Source organism: Lynx canadensis, chromosome F1 (assembly GCF_007474595.2).
Source record: "Lynx canadensis isolate LIC74 chromosome F1, mLynCan4.pri.v2, whole genome shotgun sequence".
Lineage (NCBI taxonomy): Eukaryota > Metazoa > Chordata > Mammalia > Carnivora > Felidae > Lynx > Lynx canadensis.
This window is the reverse complement of record NC_044319.2, coordinates 22,885,596-22,911,222: the sequence shown is the minus strand read 5'-3', so window position 1 is coordinate 22,911,222 and position 25,627 is coordinate 22,885,596. Positions and strand designations below refer to the sequence as shown.

Sequence of the window (25,627 nt, the reverse complement as noted above, 5' to 3'; positions counted from 1 at the left end):
TCGCACGTCACCACGTGCGCCGCCGCCGCCGCCGCCAATGCCTCCAGGCTGCTTCCGGCTCGAACCGTCGGCGAATCACAAGCGAGCACCAGAAAGCTCCGGCTCGCGGCCCCGCCCACCGTTCGCCCCGCCCCGTCCTTCTCCTTCGCCCCCTTGGGTTCGTTCCCTTCCTGCTGGGCTCAAGTAGGTCAAGGCAAGGTGATCCCAGGGAGACAGGCAGTGCTTGGGGCGCGCCTCCTTTTACTTAGCGCGCGGTCGTCTCCTTTCCTCGCCTCGCACCCTCACTTCACCCTTTCGGACTGTGCCGGAACTGGTTTGTTCCAGCCGCCCTCACCTGTTCTGCCTCCCCCTAGAGGCACGACAGCCGGAGATCGGACGTGGGAGATTAGATTTCTCGACGTCAAATTTACATCTAGGCAACCGCCCTAGACTGGGGCTGGCCACAGTGGACCCGAAAGTCTGCGGTCGGCCGTGGGCCCCTACCTTTGTTGGAGGGTGGTGGTGAGTGAGGAGGGGGCGTGGAGATTGTGAGTGAGAAGAGAGGCACGCTGGGGGAAGAAGGGGTGAGAGGATTCAGTAATAGAAAAAAAACCATTGGAGGGGTCAGAGAAGGCCTATTCTATTAGTGTTGCTATAAAAACCTCCGGATTTCTGTTTTGTCCGAGGGCGGCTATCCCTTCAGAGAACAGTCCGTTCTTTGCTGGTCTTGCCCTCTTTTGGAAAAAGAAAATAGCCTGGAGAATCTGCAGTCCCTATCATAACCTTCTGGGGCCATTTAGACCTCATACCAAACCTAGTTATCCACCCTGCCACTTTGCCCCCAAGAGGCAAACCCGTTCCAGGGACACATGAGGTATACTGGGCTCTGACGGCAACTTCATGTGACTGAAGAGCATGCTGGAAAGTTTCCTAGATTAAAGGTGAGGGGATTTACTGAGGTAAAGTTGTTTAGAATTTGGCAGAGGCTTCCAGGCTAATGTCCTGTTAGTTTATCCTGATTTGGGGAAGGCACTTAAACGGTCTAGATCTAACTTTGTTTGTATTTGACCACTCAGCTTAATTTGTAGGCATTTCTAGGAGCCTAGCATTCTTTTAAAAAATTTTTTAATGTTTTATTTATTTTTGAGACAGAGAGAGACAGAGCATGAGCAGGGTAGGAGCAGAGAGAGAGGGAGACACAGAATCCGAAGCAGGCTCCAGGCTCTGAGCTGTCAGCACAGAGCCGACGCGGGGCTCGAACTCAGGAACGGTGAGATCATGACCTGAGCCGAAGTCGGACGCCAAACCGACTGAGCCACCCAGGCGCCCCAAGGAGCTTACCATTCTTTATCATGAACTATTATGTTTATGGGAGCCGGAAAAATAAATGTTGGGGCTCTTCAGCTGCAATAGAAGCTTTACAACATTTCATTCTAAAATCTTGAGGCAAGGAGGCTAGTTTCCATTTCTCCCCCTATTCAATTGTGGGAAGAAACAGGAACTAAGATATCTATTAAAATGATTCTTATATCTTATGGAAAAAAAGACTGCCATTTGCCACTGGGCTCTTATTTTTGTCTTCTGATAATTAATAACCAACAGTGTTCACTTATATTGCAAATGAAACTATCAGAGTACATGACTCCTAAGCTCTTCTAATACCAAGGGCTTCATTCTTTCAGTGAGAGAGTATGAATTGCTTACTTGGGTTAGGCACATGACTGTGTGGCCTGCTGGACACATGGTCCCTCTTGCTGTACTCTAAATAGTGCCTTTGTGACCTGAAACAGTCAACACGTTTTTTTAAAGCTACAGTGTGATCAGTCAATGCTTTTTTGCCATGTATGGAATTTCACATTTACATATTACATTTTCTATGGACAGTGGCATAATTAATTAATTCCATTTGTCTTCTAGGCAACTCCAGACTCGAGCCTATCCAATTACTATATAATCCAGATGAAAACTTCAAAATGGAACACTGGCAATTTCAACCCTATAAGGTAGCAGATTATAAGATTTTGTTCCTAATATTTAACTTAGACAAGACATATTGGAGAGTGTCTAATAAAAATAAAAACTATCAACCCTATTTATGTCAGGTGCTGAGAAAGATAAAATTAGGAATTGGTGCTAATCTGTAATCTTTCCATTTTTCTCTCTGATCCAGCTTCAAATGTCCCAGTGCTAAACTCTGACTTGTGTTTTATTCTTTATGTGTTAGTTTGCTAGGGCTGCTGTAACAAAGTACCACAAACTGAATGGCTTAAGCAACAGACATTTATTGTCTCACAGTTCTGGAGGCTAGAAGTATGAGATCAAGGTGTCTGCAGGGCCATGCTCCCCTGTGGGAGCTATGGAAGAATCTGTCCCGCCCCTTTCTCCTGGCTTCTGGTAGTTCTTTGGCTTGCATGGCATTTTCCCTGTGTGCCTATCTCTTGGGTCCAAATTTTCCCTTTTTATACAGACAGTCCTACTGGATTAGGGCCCCACCCTAACCCATTATGACCTTATCTTAACTAAATCTGTAATGACTGTTTCCAATAGGGTCACATTGAGATATTGAGGGTTAGGACTTTAACGTGTGAATTTTGGAGGGGACATAATGTAACACATTAGTTCAGTGTTTCTCAACTTTGGTCCACTGACCATATTCATCAAAACCACCTGGATGTTCTTATTAGAAATGCAGTCCCTAGGCTTCACCCTAGCACCTCACCCAAGGAGGAGAAGAGTGATTTTTGCCCTAGGGGACATTTATCAACATCTGGAAAAAGGCCCAGAGAAATGATGTTATGAGTATCTAGTGGACCTGAAATGCAGCTCAGCCACCTACAAGGCACAGGGAATTTCCCACACAAGAAAATCATCTCACTTAAATATCAGTAGTGCCAAAATTAAGAAACCCTACTCTAGAACCACTAAATCAGAACCTCTGGGAAAGGGGCCTGGAAATCTACATTTTGACAAGCCTCCCAGCAACTCGGACCCACCTTCAGTTTGAAAACCACTGCAGATACAGAAGCCTTTACTAGGCATGTGAACACGTGCCCTTTTGCTCCAGATATTAGTCACCTCTCTTATCAGCCATGCTCACGATGATAAACAAATTAATTAAATACTACTTAGCAATTCACACAATTTACAAGTCTTACTCTAATGTTGATTTAAACTGGACGTTTATGTACATCTTAACACTTCTCTACCACATTATATTAGTTTTAATCAACTATCTGCATATTCTGGGTGTCCTTTGCCTGATGAAAAAACCATTGCCAATTTATGGTTTGGCAAAGCAACGTTTTGCCTCCTCCAGTCCACTTAATTTCTGTTGTATTCTGAGTTACTGACTGACTTGTCTGTTTCATATATTGCTTTCATCCCTTGTCGGCCATGCTTGGTGTTCTCTCAATTCTTTTTGGCAGTTGAAATATTTTTTTAGTACATTAGTGATGTCTTAAGAGCACAAACAAGAAAATGGTAGCATCACAGGGAAAAATCCTAGAACTTCCATTAAAATAGGTCATTGGAAATTGTTATGTATTGTAGTATATAACAAACTGAGAATTTGATGCCTTTCTAAAAACATTGTTTTAAGTATTCCCTTTTGGAGAGAATCTTCTGTTTTCCTGGTAGGACTTCCATAGAGGGTTTGCATCATAACAGGCAAACTGTTCAGGTATTTTTTTAATCCACAGATAATAAAATCAGAATATTTTGGTCCTGTATTAGCCTCATTGGCTATTACATTATCTAAGCCAACTGTTTTACTAATGACCTTTTGCTAGTTTTCTAAAGTCATCACTGCTAAAATTTTGAGAAAATTCTAGTCTCCTCTTCCAGTAATTAGAATCCCCTAATACTTTCTTTGTCTTTCAACAATTTCTTAGGCATTAAAACTTCTCATGTCATTCAGATGTTCTTCCAGTGACATTATATGACCTTCAAACCTGCTACCTCTTTGGACTACGCAACCAACACCTGTATAGTCAGCTCTTGAATTCTAATGAGTAACCTAAGCTTTCCTAAGCCTTCATCCAAACACCTTAAAAAAAAATTAACTTCATTGTTGAAAATAAGCAAGGCATGGAATAAGTTGCCTTTATACTAAGCTGAGTTTCTGATGTAAACATTAAAATCAAATGTATAAACAAAAGTGTGGTAACATATAGCACAATCTATACAGTTCAATCCAGGAGAGATCTTTTGTTGTGTTCACATGCAAAACTTGATATCTGATAGATGAAAGTTACACACTATAGTTCAGTTTGACTAGCAGCCAACTGTTGCCAGTGTAAACTGATCACTTAACAGATGATGTCGCGACTTCTTTAAAGAAAGAAACAGAAAAGACAGAGTAGTGGGTTATAACATCAGTCTCCCTTTTTCTATATAATGTTTCCTAGTGTCTGGAAGAGACCAGAATGAAGGACAGTGAGAACATGATGGAATTTTATGAGTCAAGTGCACTGGGCTTTCTAAACTACTGAAGACAGAAAGTCTTAAAATTGTTATCTAAGGGTTCCCACCCCTAAGAGTGATCCCTCCAGGCTGTGCTCCTCCAAATTGGTACCCTCAGGAGCAGAATTGTCAAGTAAGATGTTTTCTTTCCCAATCACCTCTTCTCTAATGTCTTACTAGAGAGAAAAATGTGGAAGACATCTGTGGTGGCAGTGGGTCCCAGTAGTACCGTTCAGGGTGACCAGGTCCGTGACACCCTTCTCTTCCTTCCACACTTCTCTCAATGCCTTGCTCCTATCTCTCTTTCAAGACACAATTAGCACCTTGCCACTTCCAAGAAGTGGGCTAGTATCATGGGAAAAGTGCTGGACTGAAAGGTCTAGGCCCAAATCTTGGCTCTGTTCCTTAACTATTTAAGGAAAATCTCTTGTCTTCTTGATGACTGTGTTTTCTAATCCTTAAAATGGGAACAATAATACTTGCTTCACAGCATTGGATACTTGGCACGTGGTGGGTGGTAAGTAAATATGTATGTATGTATTTATTTAAATGCCTCCGCCAGTAACTCCAGCATACCTAACTTCTCTTCCATCTTCCTGAGCCCAGGGCACATCAGTTTTAACACTCACTTGTCACCACCACGGGATAGTTTTGTACTTGCAGACTTAAGAGATGAGTGGTTTGAATCTTTGAATACATAACAGCACTTCAGACTCTTAAGTAGGGTGTTCCTCTGCCCTCAGACATCTTAGAAGTGTTGGAAGAATGAATATCAAAATCACACGTATCTTTCATGGCTCTTTCTGTCAAGCTGATGTTTCCAAATAATGAAGGTAAGTGGTGGAGGTGTGCTGGTGTGATAGAGGAGTAGGAAAATAAGAAAGGGAGTGGTTATTGAGGCATATCAAATAGCAGAGGGAGTAAATGTACTTCAAATGACTTTAGAACTAGGGCACTGGATCTCCCTAGCTAATATCCCTTCTCTTTCTCAAAAAGCCCTCAAATATGCTGAAGGGAATGTAGGATTGTCAACTCAATCTTTCCCTAGTTTTCCTCGTAGTCCAGATTCAAGGAATGTTCTATTCCATTAGTGGTGGGATCCTGAAAATCATACTGTTACAGAGAGAGGGTAATCTGTTCTGCTTTGTACTTAGCTCTATGGGGGTCAGGACCATGGTTCATTTTGTGTCTGATCATAGCACCTACCTTTGTATTTCTGTGAATGATTTTTGTCTTCTAAAAATATGTATTAGGTGAACTTTGGGAAATTCTTTTCTTTGTGTTGAATAGGAAATTTGAGGAGAATTTTCTCTCTGCAAAGTACTAACATTTTCTTTGCTATTAAGGGGATTCTATTAATTTTTCAACATCTTTCTTCAATAACTTATTATAGTATCTTAAATGATTTAAAGTCTGCCAAATCATAAAAATTTTATTGCTTTTCCTCTATCTGGAATGAATTTATGGATATCAGATATGCATATTAACCATAAATGAAAGAGAAAAATCCTTAATTATATGCATTTTTTAAAGGTACCACATTGCCTACTGAGAATTAGCTTCATTAATTGGCTACAGTGTCACTGTACAGAAATTCCTGTGTAATCTCTTAGTGTTGCATCAATTCTTATTCATCCCATTAAGTTTATGAAATGTGATGAGCTCTCACCCAAAGGAGTAGTAATATAGATATACCTTATAATTAACCCAAACTTCTTTGAGGGTCTACATCAGAGAAAAATTAAATATGGATTTTAAAAGTCTTCAAGACACTACAGAATCCTGGTCATTTGTTTACTGTGTTATTTTTATTTTTTTTTTATTTTTCAACGTTTATTTAATTTGTGGGACAGAGAGAGACAGAGCATGAACGGGGGAGGTGCAGAGAGAGAGGGAGAACACAGAATCGGAAACAGGCTCCGGGCTCTGAGGCCATCCAGCCAGAGCCTGATGCGGGGCTCGAACTCCGGACCGCGAGATCGTGACCTGGCTGAAGTCAGACCGCTTAACGACTGTGCCACCCAGGCACCCCTACGTGTTATTTTTAAAGTGCTATAAAGAATTAAAACCCAAGTTACTAAAAGGTTGAGCACTTGTAAAGAATTGAAAAATTGTTATGTATATATACATATATACACACACACATATATATATACACACACACACAATACAATATACGGTCTTCCTTCCTGTGTTTCTTCTAAGTGGAAAAGTTCTATTATGTAGCTATTTCTCACATTTTTACGTAAAATTATTTTCTACCATGACCAAATGAATCCCACGTGTTTGTTGTTGTTGTTGTTGTTGTTTTCCTCTGCATTTCCTAGAAAATTAGGAGAAGCCTATGAGCTGAATCATCATAGTAGGGATCAAGGTTCTTCACTGTCTGTATGTATGTATGCGTGATACAATATCTGTACCTAGCAATCTTGTCTCTCATGTTCCTTTTCAGCCATACGAATCCCTCCCTTCCTTAATATACCATGGCCCTTTGGATCTGCTGTTTGCACTGACTAAAGCACCCTTCACTTGGTTAATTTCTACTCATCGTCTAGGCCTCAGTGTAGAACTCACCTCCTCCAGGCAGCATTCCCTCACTGGCTGAGGCTTGGTGGACTGTCCCCTCCTATGAACTTACATAGCACTCTGGGATAGCTCTCTTTGTCATAGCATTAATCACATAGTATGAAAATTTCACTTGTCTGTGCCCCTTCTGTAATACTATACTCTAGGAAGACAGATGCCATCCTCTTCATCTTTGCATCCCCCGTGCCTACCCTGGGTGAGGCATGTAGAGATCTTCAGCAGATCTCTACAAAGGAAGGGGGGACTGGATAGTGCATTATTACTATTGCGTTGAGCTTTGAAGACACACAGATGTAGAGAAAGTGACTTATGTCTGAGTTTTTGTAGTGTGATGATCAATTTGTTTTAGGTTTCAATTCTAACCTAAAGTGCTGTGTGATGTTCACAAGTAGTCGAGAAAGTACCACGTAGGTATTTGTCTGTCACTTTTCCGATAAATGTACCAGTGGGGCCATTGCATGCCTTTCATGTGACCCTATTTACCTACATGGGGTAGCCCACATGTCAGTGTTAGTTACCAAACAGCAATCAAGCACACGGATTCTTTTTTTTTTTTTTTTTTAAATTTTTTTTTTCAACGTTTATTTATTTTTGGGACAGAGAGAGACAGAGCATGAACGGGGGAGGGGCAGAGAGAGGGAGACACAGAATCGGAAACAGGCTCCAGGCTCTGAGCAGTCAGCACAGAGCCCGACGCGGGGCTCGAACTCACGGACTGCGAGATCGTGACCTGGCTGAAGTCGGACGCTTAACCGACTGCGCCACCCAGGCCCCAAGCACACGGATTCTTAACAGATTGAATCATTCCATTTTCTGGAAGAGAATGTATCTACAATTTTGATATCAGTCAAGGGAGGTATCGTTCTAATGTTACACATATGCAAGACCTTTCCTATGCTACAGAGCTATTTCTGGGTTCTTAAGCCCCCTCCATTCCATCACAAGCTTCTTGCATGTCTCTTGAAGCTTTAACAACCACAGTGTCAAGTATGGTGCCTAGGACGTTACAGGTGCTCTGGGAACAGTGAACAAATTACAGAGTAACAATTTTGAGTGTTATACAGGCATACGGTCACTTTTCATGTATATTTAATTCACTCCTCACAGCAGCACCAAGAAGTATTAATTGTGATCCTATCTTATGGAGAAGGAAATGGGGATTTAGAGATGCTGTAAGTTTGCCCAAGGTCACATTACTTCAATGTTGGGGCAGAAGTTCAATCGAGGAGAGTCTGGTCTGAAGCCCACCCCTGTTCCACCACTACACTCTGCCTTTCATTACATGCTTACTGAACCAGTTTATTAATAATTTCCATAGGAGACAAATGAATCATCCGGCACAGCTAATTCATCTGGAGGAGGGGTGGACAGGAAGTATGTTGATGGGTTATATAACTGAACTTTTGTCTTTGAGACCGGTAGAATTAGCTATTAAGGATAATCAGAAACACAATATAAACAGTAAATAGAGCTGTGAATACACTAATGTGGCCATGCAGACGTAGGAAAGGGAGTAACTCTTCTTGATAAAAAGCATCAATCTAACTTCACCCACAGGTCTTTAAGAGAACAAGATAAGGCAGAAATGGCTAGTTGACCATGTCTTCCATCCATTCTCCCTTTCCTCCTTGGAAACACAATACTAAAGGTCACAGCTCCTAACCTCCTTGCAGCTAGTTTTGGTACACTGAATTGTGTGAGAACTTCACACAATTTTCTTCAGAGGGAGTTTCCTTCAAAGGGAAGAGGAGTACCCTTCTTCCTTTTTCCCTCTGGCTGGGATGCAGATGTGATGGGTTGAAATCAAATAGCCACTGTGGATTAGGAGATGACAGGCCCAGAGTTGACCAAAGCAGCGCCATAGGAAGAGTCTAGCTTCTGATGACCTTGGAGCAGCCATTTCTGCTCTGGATTGCCAAATTCTAGACTTCTTCTATGTGAAAAGGTAATGAACTGTCATCTTGTTTAAGCCAAGAATGGCAGTGGAAATAGCCAATTTAGTGATTTCCGTCATTCTAAAAGTGTCCCTTCTGCGTGTGACTCGGTTGTATTCAATTTATTTCATCTTACAATACTGCAGCCGTTCATATTTCCTGGTACACCAAGTGTGGTGCACAATAATACTAGCAAGCAGCAAATATCATTACTGTGTCATAGGCTATTTGGGTATTGATCCTATCTAACAAGTTCACAGTCCTTTGAACTTCAGAGTCCTTGTAGGTGACTCTTGATTTAAGACCAGGAGGCCACATGTAAACCCTCCAGATGATCTCAAATTTTTCATTATACCATTTAGAAAATTAGACCCTACTTCGGCTATCCCTGATCTGACCATTCTCTAATGCCACATCATTTCCCCCCAAATGGCATATTATATACTACTTGATACTTAGCAAATGTTACTGAGTTTACACATAATACTGTGTGAAACATTGTGTTGTATACAGCAAATTCACAGACGGATTGTAAAAGGTTTTGAATCTTTTAGAAAGTAATCAGTTTATTGAATGAGGTAAACTCTGTGGGGCACACATAGGAAATGGCTTTATTTTTCTCTAACCTTCAAACATGCACTTTCTCATTCCTGCCCTGTAGATAACCCCTCACATAGATCTCCTGGCTTTTCAGCCACTTTAAGTAAGGTTTACTTACTTGTCAGGTATTAAAAGACAAGTACAGTTCAGTCTAAGTCCAAACCCAACATCTAATTCTCTAACCCAATTATATCTTATCTCACATATAATTCAAAGGTTCCCTTGGCTCCTCCAGCCCCCAGCCCAGGCCTGCTCCAAAGCTCAGGCACCCTGAGTAAGCAGGGTGTGTTCCCTCCCTCTTCCATTACTCTCCACCCATTGTAGTAAATGCAACTCCATTCTAATCTCCACCCTTTATTCCTGCCACATTCCCTCTTGCTCACTTCTCTCCAGTCCCGCTGGCTCCTTTCCACCCAGAAAATACTGTAAACATGTTCTTGCTAAGGGCCTTTGGATTTTCTAGTCTCTCTGCTAAAACACCCTTCCCCCAGCTACCTGCATGCCTTGCTCCCCCACCGTTAGGCCTCAGACCAAAAGTCCTCTGATCCGTGAGATCTTCCCTGACCACTCCCATCTCAAATTACACACACCCACAGCGATCACTTACTCTGCTTTATTTTTCTCACCTCATCATCTGATAAGTTACACTTCTGCTGGGAAACAAGGTGCCTGTCTCCCCTTCTGCAGATACCTTTCCATCTTTATGGGGGAGGTTGGGAGGTAGCACAATTTTCTCTCTGTGTGAGAAGAGGAGGAAAAAGAGTCAAAACACTCTCCACTTCTTTGAATTCCTGTTATCCTTGACTCTTCAATGATCTTTAACAATTTGGCCATGTCATATTTTTATGTGGAGGTGAGGGTTTCATAGATACTGAACTGATTTGTTTTCTTTTATGAAGTTTGGCCTAGATGTTTCAGACACTCTACTTAGAATGGGGTGGGGTGTGTGGTTGTGTGTAATTGTCTCTTATTATTCCCGGCTTGGGACTTTAGCTAAAAACAGACAACATGCTGAGTAAATAGGAATCTTCTCACAAACTAATGTACTCTATTACAAAAAGAACATTTGAATTTGAGTTCACCATTATGATATGAACAGATGGTTCCAAGAATTCAAGATGTCCAGTTTTTAGGAATAGGAACCTAGGCATTTCTAGAGCTCGAAAGCAATATAAAATTGTTTATGCATCACTATGGTAGAAAGCTACTGGTTCTGGCTGTGTAGGGTTCATTCTTCTTTCTTCTTGACTAACACCCTTTGGCTGCAATGAATGTTCATGGATGAACATGTGACCAAATTTGGTCCAATTAGAACAATACTTGGGTGTGGGCTGGACAGGAATCTGGAAGATATATGCTAGTGCTGCTGGGGACCTCCCAGGGAGAGAACTTGCCTCAGAGTGAAGGCAATAAAGAAGGGGAAGTGAATGCGAGGGATGGAAAGAGACCAAGGTGCAGTCATATTGCACTGGATCCAGCCATGCCTGCAGTCAATGCCTAGACTTTTATAGGAGTCAATTAATTTCCTTTTTTCATAAGCCAAGTGGTTTGGCTTTTCATCACTTGCAGCCCAACTGTCCTGGTTGTCATTCCATTTATGACTTTAACCCTTGCCTGTGCGTTGTCATCAGAACTGCTATGTCCCTAGCGTATTTTCTCAAGATGGACTTTTTCCAGGGAGTGATGATAATTGCAAGGACCTATTAATGTCCCATTCTGGGATTCTTCTGGCCACAGGGCATATGGAAGAACTAGTGTTAATAATTATTTTGACAAATACAGTAATGTTATATTTGGTTGCATAGTTGTGTTTATGATTCTGAATTTTTCTGTTCTACGTATCCCTGAAGAAGTTTTCTTTTCTTATTCATTTCCCATAATAGTTCAACATGGAAGGCTTAAGCGTGCCTGAGTGGTTCAGTCGGTTAAGCGTCCAGCTTCGGCTCAGGTCATGATCTCACTGGAGCCTACTTCAGATTCTGTGCTTCCCCCTCTCTCTGCCCCTCCTCCTCTCACGCTCTGTGTCTCTCTCAAAAATAAATATTTAAAACATAATAATTTCACATGGAAGGCTTATATTCTTTTATTCATCATTTTTATTAGTTAATCTTTAGAGAAACTCTACAAATATCTTTAGGTTACTAATCTTTTATGTTCAAGTATAAGTTGTATAATTAACTCTAAAGGTATCAAAACTCTTTAAGAAATCTAAAATCCGGGGCGCCTGGGTGGCGCAGTCGGTTAAGCGTCCGACTTCAGCCAGGTCACGATCTCGCGGTCCGTGAGTTCGAGCCCCGCGTCGGGCTCTGGGCTGATGGCTCAGAGCCCAGAGCCTGTTTCCGATTCTGTGTCTCCCTCTCTCTCTGCCCCTCCCCCGTTCATGCTCTGTCTCTCTCTGTCCCAAAAATAAATAAACGTTGAAAAAAAAAAAAAAAAAGAAATCTAAAATCCTTTAAGATCTAAAAAATATATTCTCCCTAGTGCCTGAGACATTCTTCTAATAAGGAGATTTATAAAGTAATATATACCCCAGAGTGGTTTACATCTTTGAGAACTCGTAGCAGTGTTATTGTTGGGAAGATTAATTTTTTTGGACAAATTAGAAATTATCCCTAATATCATGATTTTATACACCCATTAAAGATCTAAGTTTAATTTCCTCCTTTAATATTAAAAAAATGTTAATGTTTATTTTTGAGAGAGGGAGAGACAGAGTGTGAGTGGGCAAGGGGTAGAAAGAGAGAGACAGACAGAATCTGAAGCAGGCTCCAGGTTTTGAGTTGTCAGCTCAGAACCGGACACAGGGCTCAAACTCATGAACTGTGAGATCGTAACTTGAGCCGAAGTTGGAAACTTAATTGACTGAGCACCCAGGCGCCCCTTTCCTCTTTTTATTCTTAACAGAAAACATTTATGGAAAGAAATATCAAATTTGAGACGAGATTTGAAATCAAATTCATATAGATCAACCAAAAGGAAGAACTTTGAGCAACCAGAATCCATGAAATGTTATATGGCATTTGGTCTTGGTTTATCCTTCTAATAAGTATGTGGAGAAACTGGAGAGGTTCCTAAGAAAAACAGGAAAGATTAATGGGTAGAACATGGGATAGGTAAAGAAAGAGCTGTTCTTTCCTTTCCCGAAAAAGGGAAAGCTGACCTTAAAATTCCTGTGTTTGGGGGTGCCTGGATGTCTCAGTCAGTTAAGTGTCCGATTTCAGCTCAGTTCATGATCTCATGGTCCTAGTTTGAGCCCCACCTCAGTCTCTGTGCTGACAGCTCAGAACTGGAGCCTGCTTCAGATTCTGTCTTGCTTTCTCTCTGCCCTTCCCCCGCTCGTACTCTGTGTCTCCCTCTCTCTCTCTCTCTTTCTCTCTCTTTCTCTCTCTCAAAAATAAAAATTAAAAAATTTTAAAAGAATAATAAAATGTTTATTAAAAATATTCTTGTGTCTGCTCACTATTAATTCACTAAGCAAATATTTATTGCATGCTTACTGTATACTAGGCACTATGGTAAGTTTCATCCTATGGGATGGGAAATAGATATAAAAATAAATCATACAAATTATGAAAAGAGCCTAAATGTCCATCAACTGGTGAATGGATAAAGAAGATGTGGTTTATATATACAATAGAATACTGCTTGGCAATGAGAAAGAATGAAATCATGCCATTTGCAGCAACATAGATGGAACTGGAAGGTATTATGCTGAGGGTGGATGAGGGATGGGGGAGAGGGAAAATGGGTGATGGGCATTGAGGCACTTGTTGGGATGAGCACTGGGTGTTGTATGTAAGCCAATTTGACAATAAATTATATTCATAAAAAAATAAATAAATGGCTATAATCACTAATAATGTTAAGTAAGAGAGAGGTTCCAAGTACGTATGGGAATCTGGAAGAAGAGCCGGTGAACCTGTGAGGGCAGTGATCAGGGAAACTTCCAGTGGAGGTGGGGTTTGACCTTGAGGGATGAGCATGAATTTTCCTAGTGGATAGGGAAGATAATTTCAGGGAAACGTGCAAAATAAAAACAGTGAGGATTCCCCGAGTAGATTACAATGGAGAGGGAAGAAGGCAGGAGTGGACTGGATAACAAAAGAGACAAAGGGAGGCAGGGAGGCAGGTGCCTGGCTATTCTTTAGAATTTGGAGCTGTCTTAAAGGCAATGGGGCATGGCTGAAGATATTAATTTAGGGAGGAAAATTATATTCGTGTTAAAAAAGCCTTTGTGGAGGGTTTTCAAAGGAAAAAGCTAATGAGTTCCCCATATCCACAAGTGAAAGAATAACATGAAAAAAGCTGAGATGGGGAGGACTGAATTTTTGCAAGAGAGTATATAGTAAAACAAAGAACCTTGACCTGGTGGGTGATCAGGCAGAGCTTATGAAACCTGGAGAGTTTTATTAAAGGATGGCCATCTTTTACATTTATGTTTCTGGGTGAGGCAAGAGGTTAGATATGCTTAGAGTTTCTAAAGTGTGTTCTTTAGAAGACTTGTTAATAGATGTTTCATGAATAGAAAACAAAGTTTCACTGCTTTCTAGAAGTTTCTTCTGCATAACTGGATATGATTACTTAGTGTAAGACTTTTTTTTTTTTTTTTTACAAACTTTAACATGCTAATGTGCCTTGTGAATCTTTGAGTGAGACATTGAATTTAGGGTTTCCAAACTTAATTGATCACGGGATCCCTTACATGGAGTGCTTATGTCCTGTTCTGAGGAGCACATTTAGTAAAATACTGAAACGGATGCCTTTGATTCTCTTAACCAGCTCTAAGATTTTCCCCTTAGGTTCTGAAATCCTAAAAAGTATTTAAAACTTGGAATTACTTTTTTATAGTATTTATTCATTGCAAGTGAGTTATCTTAGAGTTCTCAAGCAAGTCTGCCAATATTAAATAACAACTAGGCAATGATTAGCATTTAGAGTCCTTAAGTTAAGGTTGGATAAATCAGATAAAATGTGAACATTTTTGTTGGCCTTAAACATAAATTCAACTAGAATCCTATGGACCAACTTAGTAGACAATCTGGGAAAGCAAATTCATCTTAAAGAATTAAAATAGAAAATAGAAAATCTGTTCCTTATCTTCCCACCTGAAGTTATTACCTGATACAACTCAAAACTCACAATGAGAGTTAGAATTCTGGTTTGTTTAAACAAAGAGAGATGGAAATTTTGAGTCACCTAATGCACATTACCATTGGGAACGTGACATTAGGTTACCAGACAGAAGATTAGGGGTGTTTAGAGAAATCTCTCAAGAATAGTTAGATTTTCTAGTGATTTAATTTAATCCTGGGATTGCAAATAGATTTCAATTTAAATGTCAATTCCAATTAGTTGACTGTGTTGCTTGCAGTGTGGACTGTAAAGAATCAAGACTAAATCTCAATGCAGTGGAAACAAGTGTGGCAATTGATGAGAAGTATCTATTTGCCTTCTGTGGGGAATAAGAGGTGAAGCTCCCAATCCTTGGTTGCCATCTCCCTATTAAGTTGTACCTGGAGGTATGTTAGGTCACAAGGGAGCTGTTGAACTGGATTGGTTCAGAAACAACTATTTGATGGGGTGCCTGGGTGGCTCAGTCTGTTGAGCGTCCGACTTCGGCTCAGGTCATGATCTCGCGGTCCGTGAGTTCGAGCCCCGCGTCGGGCTCTGTGCTGACAGCTCAGAGCCCGGAGCCTGCTTCAGATTCTGTGTCTCCCTCTCCCTGCCCCTCCCCTGCTTGGGCTCTTTGTCTCTCTCTAAAATAAACACACATTAAAAAAAAAAACTATTTGAGAAATACAGGTCATTAAAAAGTGATTCAGAAGACCTTATCAAATCACTTTGTGTATAAGCCACATAGGTGTGAAAGGGAATCATATTACACTGATTGAGTTAGAAATGTGAACTTTTCGGAAATGTGGTCCAATACCAGACCCCATAGGAAGAGGTCCTTGACAAAGAAGTGTACACAAATCTTTTAGCATATAGAGGTGTAATTCCTGTTAGGAAACTACATAGTTGGTCTTTTCTGTGAGTACATCAAGTTCATGTTCATTATTATCTGTTTTGCCATGTGGCACTGTAAATCCTTAAAGGAATTCTAAATATAAAGAGGAAAGAAAATGGGGCCTCTGTTACTCACAGGGATCCCAAAGTCCCTTCAATGGGTGACACTCAAATCAAGGGATACTCAAATCAAGGAAATAGTGACGTGTCCTTGTTGACCACGCTGCATCCAGACAAATCCCAGTCCACAGCTCTTGGTGGGGCTTGTCCTGTTGGTGGACGAGCTGCTGCCCAAGTCTGGTGACGCACCTGGTGAGTCAGGGACCGTGACAACTTCATACCCAGCTTCCTGCCCAAACCTGAGCCATTTGTTTCTTAGCCAAACAACATACAAAACAACTTGAGGAAAATATAAAGTTATGCCCTTCCAAGACAGTCTGTTTCCAGTAGTGTCTGGTCTGTGGCTAAAATTCTAGACTTGAAATTAGGGGAGCTCAGAACTGTTGACAATTCTGCTTCCCCAGGCCTCTATTTCCTCATATGTGCAATTGAGAAGAGGGGGAATCTAGGGGAAGGCTAGAACAGTGCCTGGAAATTTATTTGATCTTATTTATTTATTTATTTATTTAAATTCAGTATAGTTAACATACAGTGTTATATTGGTTTCAGGTGTACAATAGTGATTCCACAATTCTATACATACTCGGTGCTCATTGTGATAAGTCTATTTTGTTTTTATTAAGTAAACTCTACCCTCAATGTGGGGCTCAAACTCAGAACCTGGAGATCAAGAGTCGCATGCCCTACAGACTGAGCTAGGCAGGTGCCCCTATAGGGGAACTCTTAATCCTCATCATTTATTACATCCATCCCCCACTCACCTCCCCTCTGGTAACCGTTCTCCTTGTTCTTATAGTTAAAAGCCTATTTTTGGTTGTCTCTTTTTTTCTTTGTTGATTTGTTTTTTTTCTTAAATTCCATATATGAGTGAAATCCCATTGTCTTTCTCTGACTTTTTTCACTTAAACATTAAATTTTTAAATCCATCTATGTTATTGCAAATAGCAAGATTTCATTCTTTTTTATAGCTGAGTAATATCTCATTGTGTGTGTGTGTGGTGTGTGTGTGTGTGTGTGTGTGTGTCATATCTTCTTTATCCATTCATCTATGGATGGCACTTGGGCTGCTTCCATAATTTGGCTATTGTGAATAACGCTGCAATAAACACAGGGGTGCATATATCCTTTTGAATTAGTGTTTGTATTCTTTGGGTAAATACCCAGTAGTGGAATTACTGGATCATATAGTATTTGTATTTTTTAATTTTTTGAGGAAACTTCATACTGTCTTCCACAGTGGCTGCACCAGTTTGCATTCCACCAACAGTGCCTGAGTGTTTCTTCTTCTCCACATCCTCACCAACACTTGTTCTTCCTTGTATTTTTTTATTTTAGCCATGCTGACAGTTGTCAGGTGATATCTCACTGTGGTTTTGATTTGCATTTCTCTAATGATTAGTGATGTAAGCATCTTTTCATGTGTCTGTTGGCCATCTGTATGTGTTCTTTGGAGAAAATGTCTATTTATGTCTTCTGCCATTTTTAAATTGGATTACTATTTTTGTTTTTGTTTTGATGTTGAGTTATATAAGTTCTTTATATATTTTGGATACTAACCTCTACTGATGTGTCATTTGCAAATATCCTCTTCCATCTCCATTCAGTAGATTGTCTTTTGTTTTGTGATGTTTTCTTTGCTGTGCAGAAGCTTTTTTTTTTCTTAATGTGCCCCAATAGTTTAGTTTTTGCTTTTGTTGTCCCTTACCTCAGGAGACATATCTAGATAAATGTTGCTAAGGCCAATGTCAGAGAAATTACTGCCTGTGTTTCTCTTCTAGGATTTTTGATGGTTCCCTGTCTCACATTTAGGTCTGTTAACCATTTGAGTTTGCTTTGTGTATCGTATAAGAACGTGGTCCAGTTTCATTCTTTTTGCAGGTAGCTCCCCAGTTTCCCCAGCACTATTTGTTAAGAGGACTGTCTTTTTCCCATTGCATATTTTTGAGTGCCTGGCAACTTAGTTGGTCCCCAATAGACACTGAATGAATGAATGAATGAATGAATGAAGGGAAATGTCTGCCTTTGGTTACTGAGTCATTTTTGGCAAGGTGAAAATGAAAGGCTTTGAATAGTTTCAGCATCCCCTTGAACATAATGATGGCTTTGTGGACTCTTCCTCTTGCCCCCCTTTTTGCAAAACTACATTGGCAAACAGAGAGGCACAGGCTAGGATTCCTGCCCTTACTGAAGTTACATTTGAATTTGGGTGTTGAAATGCAGTAAGGTTAAGTGGCAGGTGTCACTCATGTTTCTCTAGTCCTATTTCTTTTTTTTTTTTAATTTTTTATTAACATTTATTGATTTTTGAGATGTCAGAGAGAGACAGTACATGAGCACGGGAGGTGCAGAGACAGGGAGACATTAGAATCAGAAGCAGGCTCCAGGCTCTGAGCTGTCAGCACAGAGCCCGACTCGGGGCTCAAACTCACAAACCGTGAGATCATGACCCGAGCCGAGGTCGGTCGCTTAACCGACTGAGCCACCCAGGCGCCCCTCTCTAGTCCTATTTCTATTACACATCTTCTTACAGGTTTCTCAAAATTTCTTTGCAATTATAGATATATCTGAGCATAGAACTCAGGCCTGCAGGGAAACAAGCAGCTGTCAGCGTGGGATCTGCTAATTTACTTTCAGAACATATATGTGTATATATACTTACTTGCTCCTTCCCTTCCGTGGAGCCCTCTGGAGCCAGAGCTCAAGGACAATGTGGTCTTCAATGTTTGCTGATAGATCAAGGCCAAGGAATTCAGCTTATATTGTGTGAAACTTCAGGGCAGCAGGAGCACAGCTACTCTGAAAGAAGAAATATGATGTCTCCTGAGAGAGTTTCAATATGTTGGATTTATTTTTATGTCATTTTTCACTGGCTGTTTAAAAAGCCAGATCATACCAATCATTTCAATATATTGAAAACATGTGTAGTTAAAAAAACAATGTTTCCTGAAGGAAAACTGTATCAATGATAGAGCCTCTCAGTTTTTGTTTTTCATGGCAAGTTCAACACTATGAACAAGTTCTGTGAGAGTGAAAATGCAGATAGAACTTTCCTCCCAATTGTTTATTCCTAACGGTAAGTCCCTGTAGGGCAGCCCAGCTAGGTGTTAGCTCTTAGCTCCCTCTTGGTGGTGTGAGTGTGAGGGGGGGGTACTCTGTGAGATACTGTAGCCCCTCGTTGAGCCATTACAGACAGGGGGGTCCATCATGAATCTGAGCCACACAGGCACGTATCCTGACCCAAGGGAGGAGGACCTCGGCAGGACATCACTGTGCTTGTAATAATTCACAGGTGAATGATTCAGATTTCACATTTCAAATTTGCATTTATACTAGTGAAGCAAGAATCCTTTGTAAAACACTAACTCGGAGGGCTTCCTTACTCTTGACCTGGGTTGTTGTCATTGTGTCCTAACTGGTATATCTGCTTCTGTTCTCAGGGGACTTGAACACTGATTAGAATCACCAGGTTAAAATACAGAAAAGCCCTGTTAAATGTGAATTCCAGATAAGCAAAATAATTTTTTTTTGGTATAAGTTTGTCTCAAAAGGTTTAGTCAATTTTGCCCCCAAATATTACATGGAATCACTTAACATATGATGGACTGACTTATCATGAAATCTATTACAGTTTTTTTTTTTTAATCTATCAGTGCCTACCACTTCCAATCTGTGTCCAGCCTTATCATGTGCACTAACTGAGTATCTCCATTGTGATGGCTTGCAGGTAGCATGTTGAAATCTAAACTCATTATCTTCACTGCATAATCTCCAATTCAGCCATCCATCCCGTTGCTGAACTGCTCTGGACCATTCATTTGCCTCTTAAAACCTATTAGGGGGTCCACAAGCCCTCTCACAGGCCTCTTTGTTTCTCTCTCTACTCTAGTCTCAGCAATCAGCATACCTTTAAAAGATTATAGCATATTCCCTCTACTGCTTTCTCTCTCTATTTTTTTTTTTATGTCTTCCTTTTAATCAAGTGACTTTCAAAGTTTGGACAATATCACATACACCCACACAACACATGCACACACGCACACCACAACACACACACACACACAAACATATGGGTATATGAAGGTACAGAATCAAAAGTTCCTTGTAACTATACTTACCCTTAAAACCTGAGGGGCATTCATAAAACTGATTTTTTTCTCTATTTCATTATTTTTTAAAAATTGCAATCTGGTGACCCCCTGAATAATGAATCATGACCTGTGGCTTTAAAAAACCACTACTGATTCTATTTTATACATAATGATCTGAAGTCATTATAAAACATTGAGCAGATTGTGTCACTCCCCTGCTTTAACATCTTTCAATAATTTTCCATGCATTAGCCTTAAGAGAAATTAGAAGATATGCTCACTGTGGCATTAAAAGCCTCTTTTCTCTCATCAGCTGGTCCTCTTGTCTGAAGAGCACTCCTCCCTTTTACCTAGTGCTAATGCCCACAATAAACAAGTTCTGCAGGCTCAAATGCCATTTCTTTAGGAGGCTTTCACTGACCTTTTAGCCTGGGTGAATCCCTTTCCTAGATGGTCTTCCATATTTAATACTTTCATAGCAGAACCAACCTTTATGAGTATTGGTCAGTCCCTCAGTTGCTCAAAATCCTTCAGAGGCTCTTCATTTCATTCAGACTAAAATCCAAAGTCCTTCCAGTGGCCTACACAAACCAACATGATCTTTCCTCCCACCTCTTTGACCTTATCTCCTACTATGCTTTCTCCTTATTGACTCTGCTCCAGCCATTCTGGCATCATGATCATTATTCCAGGTTGGCCAGGTATCCTCCTACCTCAGGACCTTTGCATTTGCTGTATTTCTACTTGGAACACAACACACCCTACAATATTTACTGGACACTCTCTCATTTCTACCAGTTTTCTCAAATGATACATTGTCAGTGAGGCCTTGTACAGTCACTATATTTAAAATTGCATCCCCTGTTCTGGCACTAGATTTTCTTCTTTATTTTGTATTAACTTATTTTATTTATTATATATCTCTCTCTGCTAGTATGTAAACTGTAAGATGATAGGGATTTTTTTTTCATTGCTAAAATCCCAGCACCTAGAATAGTATTTAGTTTATGTAGGTGCTCAGTAAATTTATTTGTTGAATAAATGAGTGAGTCAATAGGTAACTCCTGTGTATCCATTGGTTGTTGTTGTGTATCCACTTTCAAATCATTGTTTTCTTATAGGAGGATATACCTGTTCTGTTCACCAGTTGTACCCAGCTTATTGCCTGGCACATATTAGAGTCTCAAAAAATGATTTCCTGAATTAAATTCATTTACATTGAGAGTGATAACAATAGAGAGAGAATAGTGTGTGCCACTTTAAGAATAGTTACATTTGTATTCATAGTGTTTATAACCGGACATTACAGCTCTGTACACAATCCTTAGAAGAGAAAACTATTAGTACAATGTATTCACTTTTTTTTGCTGGAAGGAACATTAGCCTTATACTGTTTGCAAACAAAAAATTTGAGGAGCATTTTATAGGAGAACATGGTAGAAAAAGAAGTTTGCTGACTTCAAACTAGTGGCACGTACACAGTCCCCCTTTGCTGTAATCATAATCAAATAGAACATAGGTCCACAGTTCCTCACTGAAAACCTTTAGGACCAGCTGGATTCAGGACTCATGTTCTCCCCCCACCCCAGGTCTCAGAAGGTGGATGTGCTCATTCATTACATACACAGCAGACTCTGGGGCAGTGCCCCATAATTAACCATGTCAATACTTCTGCAGAGAAAAGTACAGTTGGCCTTTGAACAACACGGGTGTAAACTGCATGAGTCCACTTAAATGTGGATTTTTTTGGATATATACATTATTGTAAATCTATTTTCTCTACCTTATGATTTTCTTTTTATTAAAAAAATTGTTTTTAATATTTATTTGTTTTTGAGAGAGAAAGAGCATGAGTGGGGAAGGGTCAGAGAGAGAGGGAGACAGAATGTGAAGAAGGCTCCAGGCTCTGAGCTGTCAGCACAGAGCCTGATGTCGGTGGGGTTTGAACCCATGAACCGTGACATCATGACCTGAGCTGAAGTCAGACGCTTAACCCACTGAGCCACCCAGGCACCCCTACCTTATGATTTTCTTAATTATATTTTCTTCAGTTTGATTTATTGTAAAAATACAGCATATAATACATATGACATACAAGATAATGTGTTAATCGACTATTTATGTTATCAGTAAGGCTTCTGGTCAACAGAACTGTTAGTAGTTAGATTTGGGGGGAGTCAAAAGTTATACACAGATTTTCCACTGTGTAGGGATTGGCATCTTAACCCCTCGTGTTGGTTGAGGGTCAATTGTAGGACTAGTGACACTTGGTAAGGTAAAGACAACAAATAGCCTACATCCATTCCATTCTAGTTTTTCCACGGAAATGAGCTTTGATGCCAAAAGAGTGTAAAAACCTTGGTTTTCAGAGCTTTTGAGTTGTTCTTTTGGCTTCGGGGTATTATTTATTGTTGCTGGGTGGTAACACTGTGTGCTGCATGACCAGAGGGCTGTTGGCCTCAAGAAAGTTCCTGTTCCTTTCTCAGTTTCAATGCTAGTGATAGAACAAATGATACATGATCTGATTGAATGGCATTCATGTCATCCATAGACCAATTGTCTAATATTGAATGATTCATCTATAATATTCATAAATAGACACAGAAGAAAAATGTCCTGTTCCATTCAATATCCCAGACCATGACTACAAGAATGTAGTCCCCATCAGTTTATGAAACAAACAACAAACAAACAAACAAGGTTTTGATTTGATTGCCTCTAGAGTTTGAAATCCTTAAGGCAGAAGCTCTCAAAGGTTGGTGTTCAGACTCTGTAGTAGGAGTCAGCAAATGTTTTCCATAAAGGGACAGACAGCAATATTTTTGACTTTGCAGGCTACATCTCTTCCCTGTGTGTGCATATTCTCAATACCTCCTCTGACTCACCACCTCTATTGCCTGCCCAGAGAAGACTGCCTGACCTTGGCCCTGTTATCATGTTTGGATAAAACTGTCAGAAGAAATCCTGTTGGCATTCAGCATTTGGATTAATAAAGTGTTTTGTAGGAGTTAGCCTTGATCACATAACCCTTTTCTCCAGTAGACGAGAACCAAATCATTTCTTGCTTGTGAGAAAGTAGCTTCTCAATGAAAGGGCATTTTTCAGAAGAGATTCACCTCCAGCAGGAGGTGGCCCAAATGAAGATCGTGCTGCCATTGAAAGGCTGGCAGATATCATAATCTGCCTTGTGAGTTGTAGGTATTTTTTTTCTAGGACACTGGGTATCCCTAGCTGGATCCGTATCATCTAACTAGACAAAAGTCTGACTTTTCACTTATTAAAATTTAACTGCCATGGGGCACCTGGGTGGCTCAGTTGGTTGAGCTCCCGACTTCAGCTCAGGTCATGATCTCACGGTTCGTGGTTTGAGCTCCACATCGGGCTCGCTGCTGTCGGTGCAGAGCCTGCTTTGGATCCTCTGTCTCACTCTCTCTCTCTGCCCCTCCTTACTCATGCTCTCTCTGAAAAATAAACATATAAGTAAATATTTTTTAAAAAAACCCAGCAACTGCCAGCCTGGGATATGATGATGATGATGATGACAATTAAAAGGTGCTTTTTAACACCTAAGCATTTTACATCCATTCTTTTGAGTAGTCAGTATCACATCCCTTGTAGTAAGTACTATTAAGAAACCAAGACTTAGATCAAATGTTTTGTCCACGGTCAGCCAGTTAGTGTCAGAGCTGAGTTTCTAACCCAGGTCTTGCAGAGTCAGCCCTGTATTTTGAGTATGATAGTATGACCTCATAAATATAATTCTTGCATAAGAAGAGGAAAATCTTATTTATGCCTTGATGTTTGTGTAGATGACCCTACTGTGAGAAATATTTAAAAAATTTTTTTGCCCAGGTGTCTGAGTGGTTTAGTTGGTTAAGCTTCTGACTTCAACACAGGTCATGATCTCACAGTTTGTGGGTTCCAGCCCTGCGTCAGGGTCTGTGCTGACAGCTCAGAGCCTGGAGCCTGCTTCCGATTCTTTCTCTCTCTCTGCTCCTCCCCCACTCATTCTCTTTCTCTCTCTCTCAAAATAAATAAACATTAAAAAATTTTTTAATTGTTTTTGTGTATAGTATAATGGATGCCGTTCTTTTTGTCTGAAGAATGGTGACATGGACATTTCTTTTTTAGGGATACTGGCTTCTTTTTAGCATAATCTGGCAGGTTGTTGAGTTTTTCAAATGTGGTTTTTGAAAAGTCAGCCTGAATTTTGTCACAAAGATGTTATTTCCAAGGGAGTATTAAAACCTTTGTGACATTTTTCCATTTAAGTAATTAAGATGGTTTTAATAAGGTTTGAACCTTCCCTAATATGCATGGAAAACAGTGAAGAAATAGAAAAAATTAGTTAATTTAGCACCTATGGTATGACTAACAGTCTTTTCTCAATTAACTTATGATGAAAGGCTTTACATTTCTTGTTCCCCAGGTTTTCTGTATCTAGAGGAGCAATATCAGGGGATTATTTTAAGCTCATTGAAGGCTTTAGGAGTCTGCATTTTATCAGTAGTGCATAGGCTAAGGGCTGTTTTTCTCATTACAGGAGTGAAGCCTGACTGAACCTAGAAAGGCAATAAACCTTCCTTTGGAGACTTCCTCCTAAGAGAGGAGGTAAGAGGCTGTATCACAAAGGTAATGCAGTAATAAATACCCTGATGGAGAAAATGATGAAAGAGAAAGAAAGAGCGTCTATGTTCCTTATGTCTTTTGTGTCAAATACTGGGAACTCCGGGTATCCAAAACCGACAGAAAAGTATTTCTAACCCAAGCCGCCTCCAGAGGCAACTATTAAGCCTATGCTGCTAATTTCTATCTTGATTATCAATTCTGGGGCGAATGTACTGGACCCATGCTGAAAGAATGGAAGAATTCTCATAGAAACTTCTACCTAAATTACTGTCTTGACTCCTGATAGTTGTTACCTCTAACAATATATTCAGTTTAGTGGTTGCCTTCATTGAGTAGACAATATAGACGGCCTCTATTTTCTGACTGATTTTTAGACGTACCTATTGACTCGAGCTATGAAAGTTGAGGAAATTAGCATAGGTATCCACCATTCTACTCTTTTCCTTAGTTGTGTTTTATTTTTATATTGCCATGGCTTATAACATTCATATTTAAAACATGCTTCCTTGTCTTCTAGCAGCTCTATCAGCTCCCGATTGCCCTCAGGATAAAGTCCAAATTTTCTACTAGAAAAAAATCCGTAACTACCTGGCCCATCTTATCTCCCTGGCCTAATCTGCAGCTTGGGAGTTCTCACTGTCTTTATTACACCGTGGCTTTTTGTCTTGCTGGGACTTTGCACGCTTGTTAACTCTTAACTCTGGAAATCTGGCTCCTTTTCTTCCTGGTAAATTCTTGCTCATGCTTCAAGACCCAGCTCCCATATACCCTTCTATGGAAGCCTTCTGGACTCCCAGTTTCTTGGGTGGTCAACTCCATGGACTCCCGTAGTCCTCTTCCTACCTCGATTATAGGACTTGGATGTTAAACTATGATTTCAGCTTTATGCATCTGCATCCTCTCCTTACAGGTTAACATTAGATTGGGCATTCCATTTCTGTGTCCTTAGCATTCAGCGTAGCGTCTTTACACTGAATAAATGAATGAAAGAATGAATAAATGGATGAGAAAAAGCCTTCAAAAGAAGTTCTAATCCCAAACAATGCATTCAGGGTTTTCTTTCCTAAATCGATTTTAGTCAGCAAAATTTACAGTGGTTCTTTCCTGGTCTGTTTTATATTTTTCTTTACTTTGATACTTTACTTACATTCTTATGGGGGGAATAATTGAAGGAGAAAATAATTTCTGCTGATTGCTGGTAAATAGTCACCTTTGCTGCATTGA

General features: G+C 40.2%; 1 long non-coding RNA gene across 2 annotated transcripts; it reads left to right on the top strand.

The window, feature by feature from the left end:
- Positions 1-56: 56 nt before the first annotated feature.
- Positions 57-24,400, top strand: LOC115505057. 2 transcript variants are annotated; one of them, XR_004343098.1, is made up of 3 exons: positions 57-920; positions 1,897-1,982; positions 24,318-24,400. It is a non-coding gene; the product is annotated as an uncharacterized LOC115505057 (long non-coding RNA). The 2 variants fall into 2 exon arrangements; XR_003965906.1 differs by lacking the exon at positions 24,318-24,400 and adding an exon at positions 4,386-5,698.
- The last annotated feature ends 1,227 nt before the right edge of the window (positions 24,401-25,627 follow it).